The sequence below is a fragment of the Plodia interpunctella genome, chromosome 25 (assembly GCF_027563975.2).
Source record: "Plodia interpunctella isolate USDA-ARS_2022_Savannah chromosome 25, ilPloInte3.2, whole genome shotgun sequence".
Lineage (NCBI taxonomy): Eukaryota > Metazoa > Arthropoda > Insecta > Lepidoptera > Pyralidae > Plodia > Plodia interpunctella.
The window spans coordinates 6,162,466-6,180,169 of record NC_071318.1 but is presented as its reverse complement, the minus strand read 5'-3'; the positions used below and the strand labels follow the sequence as shown (position 1 = coordinate 6,180,169).

The following is a 17,704-nucleotide window of genomic DNA, read 5'->3' as shown; positions in this document are numbered from 1 at the left end:
GGTCATGATGGAAAATGATCTTTTTCTGATTGGCCCGGGTCTTGGATGTTTATCTATACGTATTTCTTATAAAATATAGTACAAAGTAGCCTATATTCTAATCCAGGCCACATTTTTGTGTTATAAAAAATTTACAAATTTGGCCCTTCTTCAATTTTAATTTAGTTTTTTAATTATCCTACGGGAACCGGACCATTTACCGGGATCTAAGTTGTTAGCCCGGTATATAAGGTACCGACGTACCAAATTTCAAGCAAATCGGTCCAGTAGATTTCTAGCGATGCACGTTACGTTCAGGCAGACAGACAGACAAAAATTTCTAAAACTATATTTTTGTTATCATCTATATCAATAACTAAGTATATTCCAACCAATGTACAAATTTGACCTTTCTTTAATTTTATTATATGTGTTGAGTATTGATATTGATTGATTGAAATAAAAAAGATGATATAAACAAAATGCGGGAAATAACTGGATCTTTATCCAGTTATTTCCCGCTTCCAAACCTTTCTGTCCTCAGCTATCTTTATAGCTGAGGACAGAAAGGTTTGGAAGAATATGGAAGAGGTCTTTACCCTACAGAGGGGTTTCTATAAATCTTGGTTTACGAAAAAAAAATGTACAGTGAACAATGTAAATGTTTATGGAAAATAAAGAGGCTTTAGTTATTGATTGATTGATATTGATGATGATTTATTGTTTTTTTTTTCTATGATGTAGGTTTATAGGTATAAATTGACCTTTTATTATTTTTTTTCTTTATATACCTACCTATCCAATATGATTATTCTAGGTCAACAGAAAGTATCAAAATTTCAAAACGAATACATTTGCGCCGAATCAATCATAATATCAATTAATCGCGTTATTTTTTTCACACCTGAAAAAGTAGTTATCCTATATGTCCTGTAAGTTCGTCTCTATTTTTTTAAGTACCTACGGAACCCTGACAATAAAATACTTAAAATGAAACATCTCCACAACAGAAATCTCAAGATATCTATAAATAATAAGACTCCATCGCATCGAAAGTTTACACCACTCCCGCGCTGGGAACTAGTCGGGAACGAGTTCTTTGAGTAATTCCATTTAGTTGTGTATCTGTTTGTTCGGATTTATTTTATTTATAAACCCCCTCGTACAAAATGTAGTGTTTATTAGCTCAAAATTTAGCTCTCAATTAATTTCGCGATAAAATTTGTCTACACGGTGCTTTTTCAGGCTCTACTAAGTCGTACAGAACAAAGAAATCATTTCATTGTAATAACATTGCATGTTTAGGTTACAATCTTAGTAACAATCATCCTAATTTACATGCATAATTTTCGTATATTTACGAAGGTTGCAAATAACGACTTTCTTGGCAATATTAATAGAATTGCTTTCACTAGATGATAAATGATCGACTAAAGTGCAGGTTTCCTCACGATGTTTTCATTCATCGGAAGTAAGTTGTGGTCTATGAAACTATATATGAATCAGATTGGTATACAAACTCACGTGGTAGGATTCAAACCTGTGACCTTTCGGTTCACATGCGGGCGTCTTAACGACCACCACCGCTTAAATATTTCCACATAGTCCATCGTAAAAGCATAGAACGCAAAAGACGTTAGACTGGCGCTATGGCTCCACATTCATCCTGATTCTACTTCTGTTGAGAAGCTCCATTCGGACAGACAGGCACACCACGGCGACACGGACAGAAATAGACTCCGGTCTGGTGTTGGGAGACGTCAGGAAAACCGGGAGAAGTAGTGCTTCGCTAACCACAATCTGTGCAACTTTGTTCTCCAGCCATTGGCTTAACAACAGTCATGTCCTAACTGTCCCACTTCTCGGAGGAACTCCACAAGGCTATTCATCATTTCAGAACATCGTTCTTGTCTCTGGAGTTTCTTCCATCTCTCTCTATCCTCAGCCATTGTTTTGACCTCCTTATACGACATCAATCTTGCTCCCTCCTTTATGTGATCCATTTAAGCCTTTCTTGGGTTTCCTTTACCTCTTTTCGCAGCTTAATTTTGCCTTCTATTAGGTTTTTAATCAGATTATCATGTCGCACAAGGCGGTCAAACATTTTTCCACGCCTCAGCTTTATAACTTTTAATAAAGTTCTGTTTTTATTTACTAGGTGTAATACTTCTATAGGCTTATTAACAAAGCATTAATAGTGACCACATGCCGGTGTCATATTTACTCGACTCGAAAAGAAGATTTTCTTTATTCTGAACATTTTAAAAGTATAAATCGTTGCTAAAACTATCAGTCTCGGAGAAATATCAAACATTATGCTAACTGAACTTTATGAAATGGGAAACTTCACAACAACCGGACGGCAATTCTTTGTTCTGTACTTATAAAGTTTTAAGTACATCGATCTAGGAGTTATCTTGAAACGAATTAGGTTTTTAAGTTATGCTTGGTTAGCATTTTTAGTAAATTTTAGGTTAGGTTTTTTCAATTGAGACAAGTAGAGGAAAGTTATATGCTTATACTATGAAGATTTTGGTGATAATCGTTTTCGGTTTAGTAGACTATAATACTTTGCAATGAGTTCCTTTATCTATCTATAGAAATTTGGAAAGAGGACTTTTTAGTTTTAGCTAGAAAACAAAATAAATTGGTAGAAATTGGTGATGGTGGCGCTAGTGTGCAGTTATGTATCACCTGAGGCCGTCCGAGTTCTTTAACCCCTGATACTGTCTACTCCGTAAAGTATAAAAACGTGTCACTGTATCTATTACAGAATAAAAATTAAACTAAGTATATAATTGTTACAAACTATGACAAAACGCCGACGTAAATTTCAGGAATCATCGTTACAACCCCTAAGAGGTAAGTTTAAGGGTTATGAGGTTTAAACTATACATACAAGTCCCGGGGCTATCACATAATTTGGGACGAGTAAGGGAGAGGCCTCGTTAGCGAAAATGGAAGCGTTTCACGGTGAACATTCTTAACTGTGTCGAAATAAATACATACATACATACAGTCCGCCATTGTACTTGCTTTATTATATTAATTTTGCCTACATATTTTTGAAAATATTTAATTTGTAAGTTTTTAGTATAAGTTTATTTTTTTAATAATTAGATAGATATTAGATATTACTAGATGACTAGCTGCACCCCGGGGCTTCGCTCCCGTGGGAATTTCGGGATAATAAGTACCTAATGTTTTATCCCAGGTTATATTCTACCCGTGTAATAAATTTCATAACAATCCGTCCGTGAAAGAGTAACAAACATACACATTCATTCACATTAACTTTCGCATTTATAATGCTAACAGGAAATGTAAATTCAAATAAATATTTTTGTGCAATAAAATAATTACAAACAACAAATATTAACACGCCTGATTCCCATGGGAGTTTAGAGGAAGCGAGTGAAATTTGTAGTAGGATCGTGGCAAGTGGTGATGCCTACGGGAAACACGCGTGCCGAATTTAGTGTTTTTAACTCTAGGATTGCAAATTTAGGTTTCCCTTCGAGGACTGTTTTCCGCAATTAGGCCTCTTGTCTGGGCTCTTTCTGCGTGCGGAGTCGCTGATCATCAGCCCAGCTAGGAGCTGGGCTGGCTGGAATGATCAGCGAAATATTAGGATGTCATTTAATAAATTGGCCGAATTGTTAAAGCTGGCATTTTTTTCTGCTTTGAAACAGAAACATAGTTACAATGCTAACAAAACCCTGCTTAGTTAGAAAAATAATAATACAAATAAAACAATAAATATAAATTAATTTAAATCAGAATGTCTCGCTCGCCAAACATTCATTTTCTTCTTATAATAATCCTTCACAACAACCCTAGTTGATTTTTTAAACAAGACAAATATGACCAGCGGTAGCATTCTCAACCTTGTGTATACTATAATAGAGTACATTTTGTTGCATTCGTCGTCTGCCTTAGATACATTTACCATATACGCATTGGTATAACACAAAAAATGTTGATACATGAACACAGCCCAATTTATTATTAAGGTAAAATCACACATGATTGCCACACCTATCAAAGATACTACCTGTCTCGCACTAACCTTAGACATAGTACTCGACATGACAGAGATAGATATATTCACATACATAACTAAATTAAGGACTATCATTATACCAATGTTAAATCCACTTATAATTTCTTTTGTGAACCGAAACACATGATAATTTCTAATGAACGTAAATGAAATGTTATGTACGATCTTAATTAACGTATAAAATCCAATTATAAATACTGTCGATTTAAGTTTTTCCCAGTAAATCCTTCCTAAATTGACAAAAACGAGTTTCAAATGAGCTATGACCACTGATGATAATGAGCAACACACGTGTAAGATTATGTAATCAATAAAATATGTAGGAAGTTTAACATCGACAAAAAAATCAGCAAAGCCTAGTGCTGAGTGCACGGTTCCAAGAAATATTTGACATAGTGCAATATAGTGCTGCAGAGTCCGCCATCTTGGAATCAGGTACCAGATCATCAACAAAACTATAAAACCTAGGCACTGAACCAGCATGAATACGAAGTGAATTTTTTCTTCGATAGCTAAGCGTTGGAAGGACATGATTCGGGCTGAAAAAACAAAATTCCTATTTAGAAAAACGTGGGAGAATGGAAAAGTTAAAGTTATTTAAAATTTTGAAGTTAATATATTGGTTAAATAAAAGGAAATTAGATTATTAAACACAGACAAACATCCTACAATTATTATAAATGTGAAAGTAAGTTTGTTTATTCTTCACGTTCTATTAAGGGTTACTGGTATCAAACGCAAATCCTCCCAAAGACTACTTGGGTACATTAAAACAAGCAACTTTTATTCTACAACTCTTCGTGATTCGTAGTATTTTTTTTTTCATATAAAATAATACAACATACTTTGCGATTCAACAAATCTTAACTCTATGTAATAGCCAAGCAACACGAGACAGTACAGTAGCGTTATGTAGCGGAATCGAACATAGAGTTAACGTTTTATAGAAACGACATTAAAACTTAAAAAAGGAAAAATGTTTGTATTTATTACGTGTAGACAAAAGTCGAAAGAACAAAATATATTAGTCTTTATTTTCAATGCGCCTTTGGAAGGTTATGCGTTAGATACCAGTAACCCTGTATAATCAACCAATCTTCTTAAAATTTTGCATATATAATTCGAAGTATGAATTAGGACGATAGAGTAACTTTTATTTATTTATTTATTTATAAAACTTTATTGTTCCAAGTAAAAACATACTTATAAACAAATGGCGAACTTAATGCTATAAGCATTCTCTCCCGGCTAACCATTAGGAGAAACAGAGAAAAGTTGTGCGGCGCAAAAAATATCTTAAACACAAATATACATACTAAAATACAATAATAACTACATATATAAAATAAAAATATAATTAGCAAAGCATATATACATAAGACTACATATATATAAATATATAATTACATACAAACCAAAATAATAAAAATTACGTCCAAGAAATACAGATAAGAGTTAAACAGAAAAGAGAAAATCAGGAGGAAAAGGAGTCCAAAAGATGAGCACGAACTCTTTTCTTGAAAGAAAATCTGCTGATTAAGATGGTAATGTCAGCGGGCAAAGCATTCCAGAGTCGTGAAGATTGGAGGGCGAAGGAATTGGCCATGGAACAGGTCCGGAAAAGGGGGATATAAAGGAGGCGCGAAAATTTTTATGCCGGAAAAGAAGATTTACATAACTAGTAGTGTGTTATGTTTCAAATATAAATACTTTAGATTAAAGAATAGATTTTAAACTACCTTACCTAATAAATATTTTTGTTTTTAGCAGTGTTATTATAACATAGTGGTCAAACATTATTAGATGCAAGAATTCTACTGATTTATGCAATTATTTCATATAAAAATACCGCTAATAAATTAAATTTCATACCATTTTAATTAATAACGATAACCCGGTGATAAGGTGCTCACTATCAAAACATATATTAGTTTCTAAAAATGTATAAAAATATTTAGCCGCTCGCCCGACTTCGCTGGATTAGAACTATAATAAAAATTAGCCTATGTCACTTCTGAAGGTTTCGCCTTTTCATCAAAATTTCATCAAAATCGGCCCTGTAGTTTTTAAGTTTATTTCATTACAAACAAAATAAAATACAGAGTTGAGTTAGAACCCCAAAGAAATTTCAAAACTCACGTCATCTTAAGTCAACGATATTATGTTATTAGCTGACGCCCGCGGCTTCGCCCACGTTAATTTTTCAGGATGATAGGTACTCTTTGTACTTCTCCATACTTCAAACTACATGTATGCAATTTCAATTTCAAGAAGATTGGTTGAGTAGATAGAGCGTAAAGAGGTAACAAACAAACTTACTTTCGCATATATAATATTAGTTAGGATAACATGTTCACGTATTATAATTTGCGTCCTGATCTGACCGGGAATCGAACCCGGGACCGGGTCTAAATGTTGAATTCCGGCTTAATTTCTATTAAGGTCAACATGGTGCTTCAGAAAATTACAGTGACATTTAGAAAACATGACTCATTTTTGCGCTCCGTCACTTTAACAATCGAACCGATCGAATCATAATAATGTCGAAATTGTTTGAAGTTTTGACATATGTACGTCAACGCACGTCATTGTCAAAACCTATAGACAGAACTTCAACGTGCGGGCACTATCCTGTTCAGGCGACATGTAATAACAAAACAAATTTATAAGATACCAGCCGCCCGTCCCGGCTTCGCTCGACTTAAAACATAATAAAGTACATCCCTAAAACCTTCCTCTGGAATCACCCTATTTATAGGTGAAAAACGCATGATAATCCGTGCAGTAGTTTTTGAGTTTATCGCAAACAGACAGACAGACGCGTTTGTTTTAATATGTAAGGATTTAAGGATAACACAAATACATAATATTAAGAACATTACATAAAGTTCTTATATCTGTGCAACAAAACAAATTAAATCGTAGCTAAAATGAAAAATCTAAATATTTGTTCATTATGACCTTCCCTCCTCTTGTCAGATATTATTAATGAATTCTAATCTGTAACATTGTTTTTGGTGGTGATAATTAATTTCTATGAAAACAAGTGCCTTTCGGTGTTTATGAATTGCTGTAAACAACGTGTTAATTAGTGCAACAGAGGCAGCGGCGCGCCGGTTAAAATCAACGTCGAATTTAACGGTGTGAGTTGCACCTTAACGTATCTAATATACAATTTTATATATAAACTTGAAGCGTGCCTTAACTTTTGCCCACAACTTCGTATGTGAGTAAAAATCCGTTTCCCGTGGGAATTTCAGGAAATCCTTTCTTAGTGCTCACCTACACTCCCCAGGGATAACACATTCCAAATTTCAGCTTCCTCCGCCCAGCAGTTTCGGCTGTACGTTGTCTATCAGTCGGTCGGTCGGTCGGTCGGTCGCAAGCACTTTACCACTGCGCCACCGTGGTAGTCATACATAAATAATTAAATGAATAAATGAACGAACGAACGAAGAACGAATGAATAAATAAATAAATTTTAAATGATAATAACTTTAAATAAAACTGTATTTTAAAATAAATCACAACGCGTGGGAATAAATTAGGGATGTATAAAAAATAAAATGATACAATACATGTTGAGTTTGCATTTTTATTGCCCGTTGCGGATGTGGTCGACGCTATGCAAGAGCGCGACACGGATATAAAGAATATGGAACTTGCCAAGTGCTACTAGTAGGACTTTTGAGTGCTACTTAGTACTACTAGTATACTAGTACTACCATTACTATTACTAATATACTAGTAGTACTACTAGTAGTACTACTAGTACTACTATTACTATTACTAGTATACTAGTAGTACTAAGTAGCACTCAAAAGTCCTACTAGTAGCACTTAGTAGTAGTACATATTCTTGGCAAGTTCCATATTCTTTATATCTATCTAGTAACTAAGTACTGCTAGTAGTACTTCTAGTACTACTAGTAGTACTTCTAGTACTACTTAGTACTATACAGCTAGCTGCTACTACTACAAACGATCGATTTACATGGATCCTATAGTTGAACAGGCTACTTTCCAACTAGTTAAATTAGATATTTTTTCTAATCTCTAAAAAAAATTTTGTATAACAGTGATGTATTGTGACGTCACATGTATTTTTTTTTCTCTAGCATGGTAGGCGTTGTATCCCACTGCTGGGCAAAGGCCTCCCTCTAATTTTTCCACTCATCTCTATTTTAGAGTCGAGAAACATTTCTAATCTACTGAGGCCGATGTATATAATATATATATATCCGAAAATCCGGTGGTGTCCCCAGTTCATCGAAACACACTCTTCATCGAAAGCACGAAAGCATATATATATACGTTTCACCGAACATATAATATCATATAAAATCATGATTATCTAGATTTTGAGAAACGAAACAAATTTTTCGACGAAACGTACTTTCGATGAAAATGATTCTGTGAACTGTGGATAAAATCAATATTCCGTGACGTCACAACACAATACATGAATATCATATAAGCTCCATATAAAACTTTATTTTTGACATTAGAAAAAGGCATCTGATTTGACTAGTTGGAGAGTAGCCAATTAAGTCAGTCCTTTCCAGTAACATATCATCTCAGTAAACGTCATCAAGTGTAAATAATTAGGAGAGCACAAAAACAATTTGTGATCCGTAACGCGAGCGCGAACGCGGCCGCTGGTTTATTTCAGATGTCACCGGTTCGTTCCAGTTTCAGCCAGAATGTCTCGGTTTTGTCTGGTAATTTGAGGCTGAGTCTTTTGTCCAGGATAAAGCCTTGCTTACGGGAAAACATTAAAACAATTTCTGTACCATTCAAAGCTTTTGTTAACAGCGAAACTTTGTGGATTTCTTTGTAGGCCCTACAAGAGAATTGAGAAACTCCATCTTACCATGGATATAGCACTAGGTAACTAAGTGATATTAAATCCTTCAGAGACGGAAATGCGGTTGTTTCCTATCGGCTATTATGACTTTGTATATCTTAGCTGCCTTGTATGATATCAAAGGGAGGACACGAGGCTGGAGAACAGGATTCTAGGTAGTAAAACACAAGCTAAACTCAGCCTAAAACGGCTCACCCCAAATCTATCTATCATAAAAATGTATCACACAAATCTTTCACCTTTTATTGTTTAACTACGGCCATCAATTGCATGGTAGGGTCAAAAAGGTGCAACTAATCGTTTTCGAAATAGGCTCTCATCAAATTTGCATGAGCAATGAGATCGCCCTTTCCTTCGTCGATCAATTTACTACATTGCCTCGTTCGCCATTTTGGTTAGAATTTGGCAATAAACAAGTCCTTTTAATATATTGTATGTTAGATTTTTTTAAATCTATATTATCCACTAGATGTTGCCCGGGGCTTCGCTCCCGTGGGAATTTTGAGATAAAATATAGCCTATAACAATCTTGGATAATGTACCTTTCTGATGGTGAAAGAATTTTTGATATCGGTTCGGTAGTTTCGGAGATTACTCGCGTCAAATATACAAACTCAAACGTACGTTATACGTTACCTCTCTATAATGATAGTATAGATACCAATATAAAACTATTAATATTATAAAGAGATAAAATTTGTATTTTTGTTTGTAATGAATAAACTCAAATACTACTAAGCCGATTTTCATGAAATTTGGCACAGGGATAGGAGAAACCTTCTGAAATAACTAAGTACTTTTTAAATTATGATTTTACCCGAGCTAAGCCGTGACGGGCCGCTAGTTATATGGACAAATTACACAGATTGAGTTAACCCAAAATTCAATTCAATTACATTATTATAAAAAAAGTCCTTTACCGCGTCTGTCTATCTGTCTGTTCGCGATAAACTCAAAAACTACTGTACGGATTTTCATGCGGTTTTCACTAATAGATAGACTGATTCCTGAGGAAGGTCATCTAACTCAACGATACTTACCTTTTATAACATAGTTGTATTACATAGTAGCAAACAACAAGTTATAAGGGTTTTTTTTATATTACTGAGCAAGTAATTATGGCCGGGGTGTGAAAGCGCGTTGTCGGCCCTGAATTAATATTATCGCGTCCTTTTCGAAGATCTTAATATTGTAGTCTCAGAGAAAACCACAGTATCGCGTTGGACAGTAGGTTGAATGTTAAATGACACTTGTGTCAAAAATATTTTTTTTGAAATGCCATGGTCAGCAGTTTTTTAATGCCCGTTGGTTTAAGGGTAAGCGTGTTGTTATAGGTGTGTGTCCGTCATAGAATTTATTTTTTTTAGGTTTAGTTTATCGATGTGGGAACGCAAAGGGATCTAAACCCACAATATTGTCGTCTATAGTTTTTTATTTACATAGCACTCTTGACAAGTTACATTCCAAAATCTTATAATACCCTAGATAAACTGGAAACAAACGTTCCCCATGGGATAACTGAAACTAGGGTTTATTATGTTGACACAAGAGGAGCAGATATACAATTGTTTAAGACGAAAAGGGTCCGACAAGACTTACCCACAAGAGTTACCGTCAACACATATACTTTTAAAGCAATTTCGCTTCTAATTCCACCACTTAAGGGTTAAATTCCACCACTTAAGGGTTAAGTAGGTGTACGTATTTTGTCCCGTCTCGTCAAACTGTTCCATTACCTATGAAAACTTAATGTACCTATGTCCGAAACTCACTCGTAAGAATAAGAAATTTTATATTTTGTATAAACACATAATTTGAACTTTGTACTTTGGCGACCACGGTGGCGCAGTGGTAAAGTGCTTGCCTCTGAACCGAGAGGTCCCGGTTTCGATCCCCGGTCAGGTCATGATGGAAAATGAATGATCATTTTCCAGAAAATGATTTCTGATTGGCCCGGGTCTTAGATGTTTATCTATATATGTATTTGTTATAAAATATAGTATCGTTGAGTTAGTATCCCACAAAACATGTCTCGTACTTCCTTTGGGGTTAGCTCAATCTGTGCGATTTGTCCTAATATAATATATATATCTCATATGAATGTGAGTTGTATTATTTTTATGTGAAATAAATCTCTTAAACCATATATAAAGTCTTTGAATGATAATTTGTTAATAATTAAGTGGACAATTATGTTTGCGTAGTGAGACTGTGCTATTTACTACCACCATCTAGTCGACTCGCAGTGAGACGCAGATAACCAATCACAGTGCGCCATTGTGACGCGACGACAACCACACCGCAATATGATTGGTCCGCTGCGTCTCACTGCGAATCAATTCTTCTCACTTCTCACTGTCGAAGTGAGATGCCGCAATTCGGCCTCTGATTGATTTCGATTAGGTCGTTGTGTATGCTATTGATGGAATCGAAACAATGCCGCAAGGTGGCAAACAACTTATGATAAAACAAAATCCCCTGCATTATCTGTATGTCTGTTCTGTTCGCGACAAACCAAAAACTACATTTGCACGGATTTTCATGCGGTTTTCACCAATCAATTGCGTGATGTCTGGGGAAGAATTAGGTATAATCGATTTCTACACCACTAGTCTCGTTACGTTAGAAGATCGGTGTGGTTCCCGCCGTAAAATAGAACCACTCCACATCCTCCTCCTCACCACATGGTGTCGTACACAGTCACTAAGGGAAAGGAATAGAATGCCTTGACAGCTAATAGGCACAGCATTCCCACAGAGAGTTGATATCAGACGGCCAGTCGTAAAATCGTAGTCGAATCTGGAAAATTTAAAGACGAATGTATTTAGGTGGACCCAGGTCTTCAGACATTATGATAATAGTACTTTTCACAAAATCGATGTATTTTCTCCAAGCGGAAATTAAAAAGTAGATAAATCGGTCAAGTGTGAGTTCAAATCGCGCAGAGAGGGGTCAATACCTTCATTATATATGCCACATTATATATTTTTTTTCTTGATGGTGCATCTGTCTGTCTGTTCAACCAACAACTAGTTTCGAATTTACTAAACCAATTGAGCTGAAATCTTGTAAAATATACGCCAACAAAATTTATGATATAAAGATTGAAAAGAAACCAAAATAAATTGTTTTTTATATATGAGGATTATTTAGAAAAGTAAATAAATAAATAAATAATAAATTCCACAAAATATATCGTGCAATAAACAGCCATACCATCTGTCGGACGGAAAACAAACGCACATTATTTTGTAAGGTTTCCTTTTTTTCGAGTTTCGATACTACGGAACCCTAAAATGTGCAGAACGAACGAATTAAAAAATAAATATAGGGAAAACCCCAAACATTTTATACTATTGAAACCTTATCTAGATTGATAAAAGCGCGTTAACTTGAAAAGGGTCTTCTCAATTTCCGTTCATTTTCCCATCCTACTCTAATGCATTGAGACGGAAAGAGACAGATAGCTCTACAGATAGGTAAGTACAACACGAGCATTCCCTATTAAAATAGTTTAGTTGAAGTTTGAACCGTAAAAGTTGCGGTATTTTCGCCAACAGCCACATTTTTTTATGGCAGATGATTTAAACTTTGTAACGGTTCGACTATTTGTACAATATATGTGGATTGCATCAGTCAACTTCAACGTTAATTATAACGTATAGTACGCCACTGCGTCTAAACGACATCGTCGTTATGGTTAAATTCAAATTCAAATCATTTATTCAGAAATTAGACCTTCACATGCACTTTTTCTCTTCAATTTTTATATTTATAGTTATTTCTCACAAGCTACAAACTACTGGCATTTCGGAACGACCACTGCTGAGAAGAAATGCCGAAAGAAACTCATTTGAACAGTGTTGGTCCCTATCATGCCAGATCGGCTTACCATTGTTGTATCGTACAATATTTTTTTCTAATAATATATAAAAGTACATAATGTACATAATCAAAAGGTATATCAAAACAGGTTATGATTGTGATCCGAGTGCTGATTATAATATATATATATATTGAGTTTCACATCGATATATATATCGATGTGAAACACAATTAACTTACATGAAAATATATAAGAAACGAGATGACCAGTTCCCTCTGGCAGCACCCGTTCACGAGTTGACGCATGGGTCAGCCATCGCGTAGCTCAACCATAATAGAGGGAACCTCCTTTATAGATATTAAACACAAATATGAGCTGTTACGGCTCATTTTCGAGGGTGGAATGGTCCGCCGAGGTAATTCTCGACCCTCATTGCTGGATTAACACACATTATATAGGATTATCAAAAAACAACAGTTAAATCATACGTTTTTTTTCACGGATTGAAACAAAAGTTGCTTCAAGATATAAAAATAAACTTGTAATTCCACAAATATAACTTAATATACGTACATCACTTATTAACTTCGTAAAATTACTTTAAACTAAGTCTGTACTGCCGATATCCAAAGCGCAGGTGAAGAAGCGCCGCAAGAAACTTCACCGCAACCTTTTCTCCAAAGACGTAACAAATGTAGATCTAATAATGACAAAATATCAACCAAAAATAAACAGTTTGCAGTAAATTGGAATCTGGGACCTTTCGGTTCATAGGCTGGTCACCACCGCTTCAGAACCTTGTATAGCATCGTAATCCTTACTAATATTTTAAATGTGAAAGTAAAATTGTTTGTTTGTTACCTCTTCACGCTTTATCTACTCAACCAATCTTCTTGTATTTTTGCATACATGTAAATTGAAGTATGGAGAACATAGGGATATACCTGTTTCCTTGGGAAATTCACGCGGGCGAAGCCGTGGACAAAAGCTAGTTAACTATACAATTAAAAAGAGGTCTTGCTATAGGCAATTCCAAATATTTTATTAAATAACCATTTACTTATAGTATTAACAAAGCTCAAACAGTCCACAACTCCGAAATTAATGAAGCGTAAAAGCGAAAATTAACGACTGAAAAGATAGAAAGATTTAACACGTATTGAAGGCAAAATGTCGAAGATACACCGTTCTCTTCATTCGGGGCTACAGTCTTTTGTCTCGAAGCATTCGGACGCATTGTCACCGTAATTTATCAACTGTGAGACCGGATTGTGGTAACTGTCCATAGCTAGCGATATAATAGCTATAATACGAGGGCTGCTATTTATGTATCCGGAACTGGCCAATAATTCTAGAATATTTAAAAAGTAATTACAACATTTGAAAATAGAACTCTTCGGCTAGAGAATAAATATTTTTCATGTCCCTGTCATTTGTTTTTTTCAATTGGCGCCAATTTTGAAAATAGCTTGTCTTCATTGCCATGGATTTAACTCGTGAACATTTTCGCGCGATGATTTATTATGATTTTCGGCGTGGATTAACTCAAAAACAGTGCATCGAACAACTGATTTTAACTTTTGGAGATGAAGCACAATCGAAAACCACTGTGTATTATTGGTTTAAGGAATTTCAACGTGGACGGTCTATGCTCACGGATGAAATTAAGGAGGGTCGTCCTAAATCGGTAGTGGTACAACAAAATATTGATGCTGTGCGACAATTAGTAATGCAAGATCGTCATGTTACATACCGCGAGATAGAGGCGTCTCTGGGCATTAGTATGACGAGTAAACACGCGATATTACACGAACATTTAATTGTTAAAAAAATTTGTTCGCGTTGGATTCCGCACAACTTGAGCGTAGATCAAAAACAGGCTCGTGTCGACTGGTGTAAGAAAATGATAAAAAAATACAACCGTGGCACGTCAAAAGCTGTTTATAATATCTACACAGGTGACGAAACCTGGATCTATGCTTATGACCCTGAAACTAAACAGCAGTCAACGGTGTGGGTCTTTCAAGATGAACCGAATCCAACAAAAGTTGTTCGTGCGAGAAGCACTTTAAAGCAAATGGTCGCTTGTTTTTTTGGTATCAACGGACATGTAGCTACAGTGCCACTAGAGAATAGTAGGACGTTAATTCTGAATGGTACACCACCATTTGTTTGCCAGAAGTCTTTGAAAAAATACGAAAGAACAACCCACAACGCCGAATCATACTTCATCACGACAATGCTAGCTGCCACAAGTCGGCTGAAACAAATAATTTTTTGGAGGGTCAAAAGATTGAATTGACGGGTCATCCGCCGTACAGCCCCGACCTGGCACCCAATGATTTTTATTTATTTCCAAACATTAAAAATAAATTACGTGGTCAACGTTTTTCGAGCCGCGAAGAGGCCGTTGATGCGTTCAAAACACACGTTTTGGACATACCTCAATCAGAATGGAAAAAGTGCTTTGAAAATTGGTTTCATCGTATGCAGAAGTGCATAGATCATCGCGGAGAATACTTCGAGAAACAATAAAACCATATGTAATAATATATGTTTGTTTAATTTTGTTATTCCGGATACATAAATAGCAGCCCTCGTATTATAAGCTTTTATTCAATTTGCAATGTATGTAAGTATGGTTGAGCTGGTGGAATCTTGTAACTCAAATTTGAAGCAGATATCTTCAACCGATCGAGCTGAAATTTTACAAAAACGTTTAGTTTGTTTACAATGCATTATTGTGATACTGATAGCGCACCCAGGCTCCCTACGAGGGAACTTCTCAACGGTTTACTGTACGAACATGATTTTTTTGCCACGCGTTTATTGCAATAAGAACTAGTGTCAAAAATATCATTTTTTTTTTTACTTATTTTCAAAATCAAAATCAAATCATTTATTCAGAAATTAATCCTTCAGAGGCACTTTTTCACGTCATAATCTAAATTAAATGATGTTTACCAAAGCCACAAACTACTAGCATTTCGGAACGACCACTGCTGAGAAGAAATGCTGAAAGAAACTCATTCAAACAGTGTTGGTCCCTATTCATTTATTTCTCGTAAATATTTGTTTTCTTTTTAATGGTCCAAATGTGATTGTTTAACAATAAATATCTCAAACAAAAAATAATGTATACTAGACATCCAAAGGTACGTTCAAACAAACTCTGATTTATTCTATTGAAGAGTAGTACGTCCAAAATCACTAAAAGAATTATACAAAACAATGGCGCAACTTTAAAAACTTCTCATTTTTTGTTTTAACTTTTAGGGACTTTACAACTAAAATCGATCGTATAAATTTTACATGAAACATTAATTCTGTAATTGCTTATTACTGCTTGTGTTTGATAAAAACTAGGGCTTGATAACAAAACTTGTGTGCTTGTGTTCGAAAGGGTCATAAAAACCCGTCAAAATCTGTAGGTATCTCTCTGTATTAATATATAGTCTCTATATTAACAGAGACTGAGCGTTACTACACTGCCACAATCTCATTTCCAATCAATATATTGCCCATACGCGAAATGGCTCCAATGATGAAAACCATCAGTGTTTTTCTCACTCACAAGCGCGCACTGTCAGGAACGTTCCCGCAAGTTCCCGTTTTCATTCGCGGCTCTGATGACGCTTAACCAGCGTAAAAATAACCTTAAAATGTTGAGGATCCAGCTGTGATTTTACAACCGGCCGCCTGGCTGACGTCCACCCTCCCTGGAATTGTTATTGTTGTCTGTTGTCAGTGTATTCTGTAGCCTAGTATGAAATCTATAGGATAATATAGGTCCTATTCTAAGAACATTCATTCTATATCATCCATATTATAATCGGAACAATACGCAACAGTCTAATTTTTAGATGGCAATAAATGTATTTTTATTTATTCATGTTGTTGCATTTGTAGCTAAGCTAGGACTCCGGGTAACTGTGGATTATGTTCCGCGTTCATAAGTCGCTGGAGAGGCCCTGGTTGTTCAGAGCCGGCTCGCGGCGGTCGAGAGCCACTCCACGCCATATTGCGCTCTTTTTCTAAGAACAAAAAAATTGAAATCTGAAGCCCTATGTTTCTGTTTAAAAGTTTTATTTTGATGTCATATAATAAACTATTCGGTTATCAATCTATTTAATGCCAATTCTATTAACTGGTTTGCGGCTCTTGGCTCTGTCTACGTCGTATGTTAAAATTTAAATTTAAAAAAAAATCAGTATGATTATTGAAAATTGACAAAACTTTACACAAAGGCATAGTAAATAATATTTTAAAAATATATCAGCCTAAAGGTAATTACAACAACTCGTCGGAGCCCGGATAAACGAGAGATAGATTGACGATAGGCTATAAACTGTAAAGACTTTCATTAGTCATTTAACGTCCCCACTGCTTGGGCACTAGCCTTCCTTAGGGATAGATAAACTAAACCCCTTTATTAAAAAAGATCAAAAATACATTTCACAATAAAAGTGTGTCATACAATTCACGTCCATAAGTCGTTGAGAGGCCTTAGTTGTGGAGCGCCACTCGACGCCATATTGCGCTCTTTGCGTTAGAACAAAAATGGATGCCGCTTGAGTTTTTATTCAGATTGCGAGTTCGAATTTCGAAGTTGCGCTATTGTTTTGTTTAATTGTTCTGTAATTTTGGTTGCGCTGTTGTTATTTGAGGAGTAAATGGTTTTGCAACACATTTTCTTGTAAGATTACTGGCGCTAGCGTTTTTTTCGACGTTTTATATATGTAGCAATAATCTACTTTGTAAGACATGCGCGTAAACTGATCATTATTAAGTGTTGTATATAATTATGCAATGCGAAAGTTTAAAAGTTGTTATGATAAAACAAATTGCAAATTAAGTTTAGATTTCTCAAAGATATCAGCCTTATTATAGCGCTCGGCTTTGACTTGTATATATAATAACCAACATGTCCATGCGTTGATCATTATGAACTATTTGTCGTATATTATATA

The 17,704-nt window shown here is 35.2% G+C and overlaps 1 long non-coding RNA gene across 1 annotated transcript; it reads right to left on the bottom strand.

The window, feature by feature from the left end:
* Nucleotides 1–3,729: 3,729 nt before the first annotated feature.
* LOC128680941 (uncharacterized) lies at nucleotides 3,730–5,879 on the bottom strand. The gene is made up of 2 exons (XR_008405913.2): nucleotides 5,787–5,879; nucleotides 3,730–4,581 (listed from the first exon to the last, which is right to left on the bottom strand). It is a non-coding gene; the product is annotated as an uncharacterized LOC128680941 (long non-coding RNA).
* Between the last annotated feature and the right edge of the window lie 11,825 nt (nucleotides 5,880–17,704).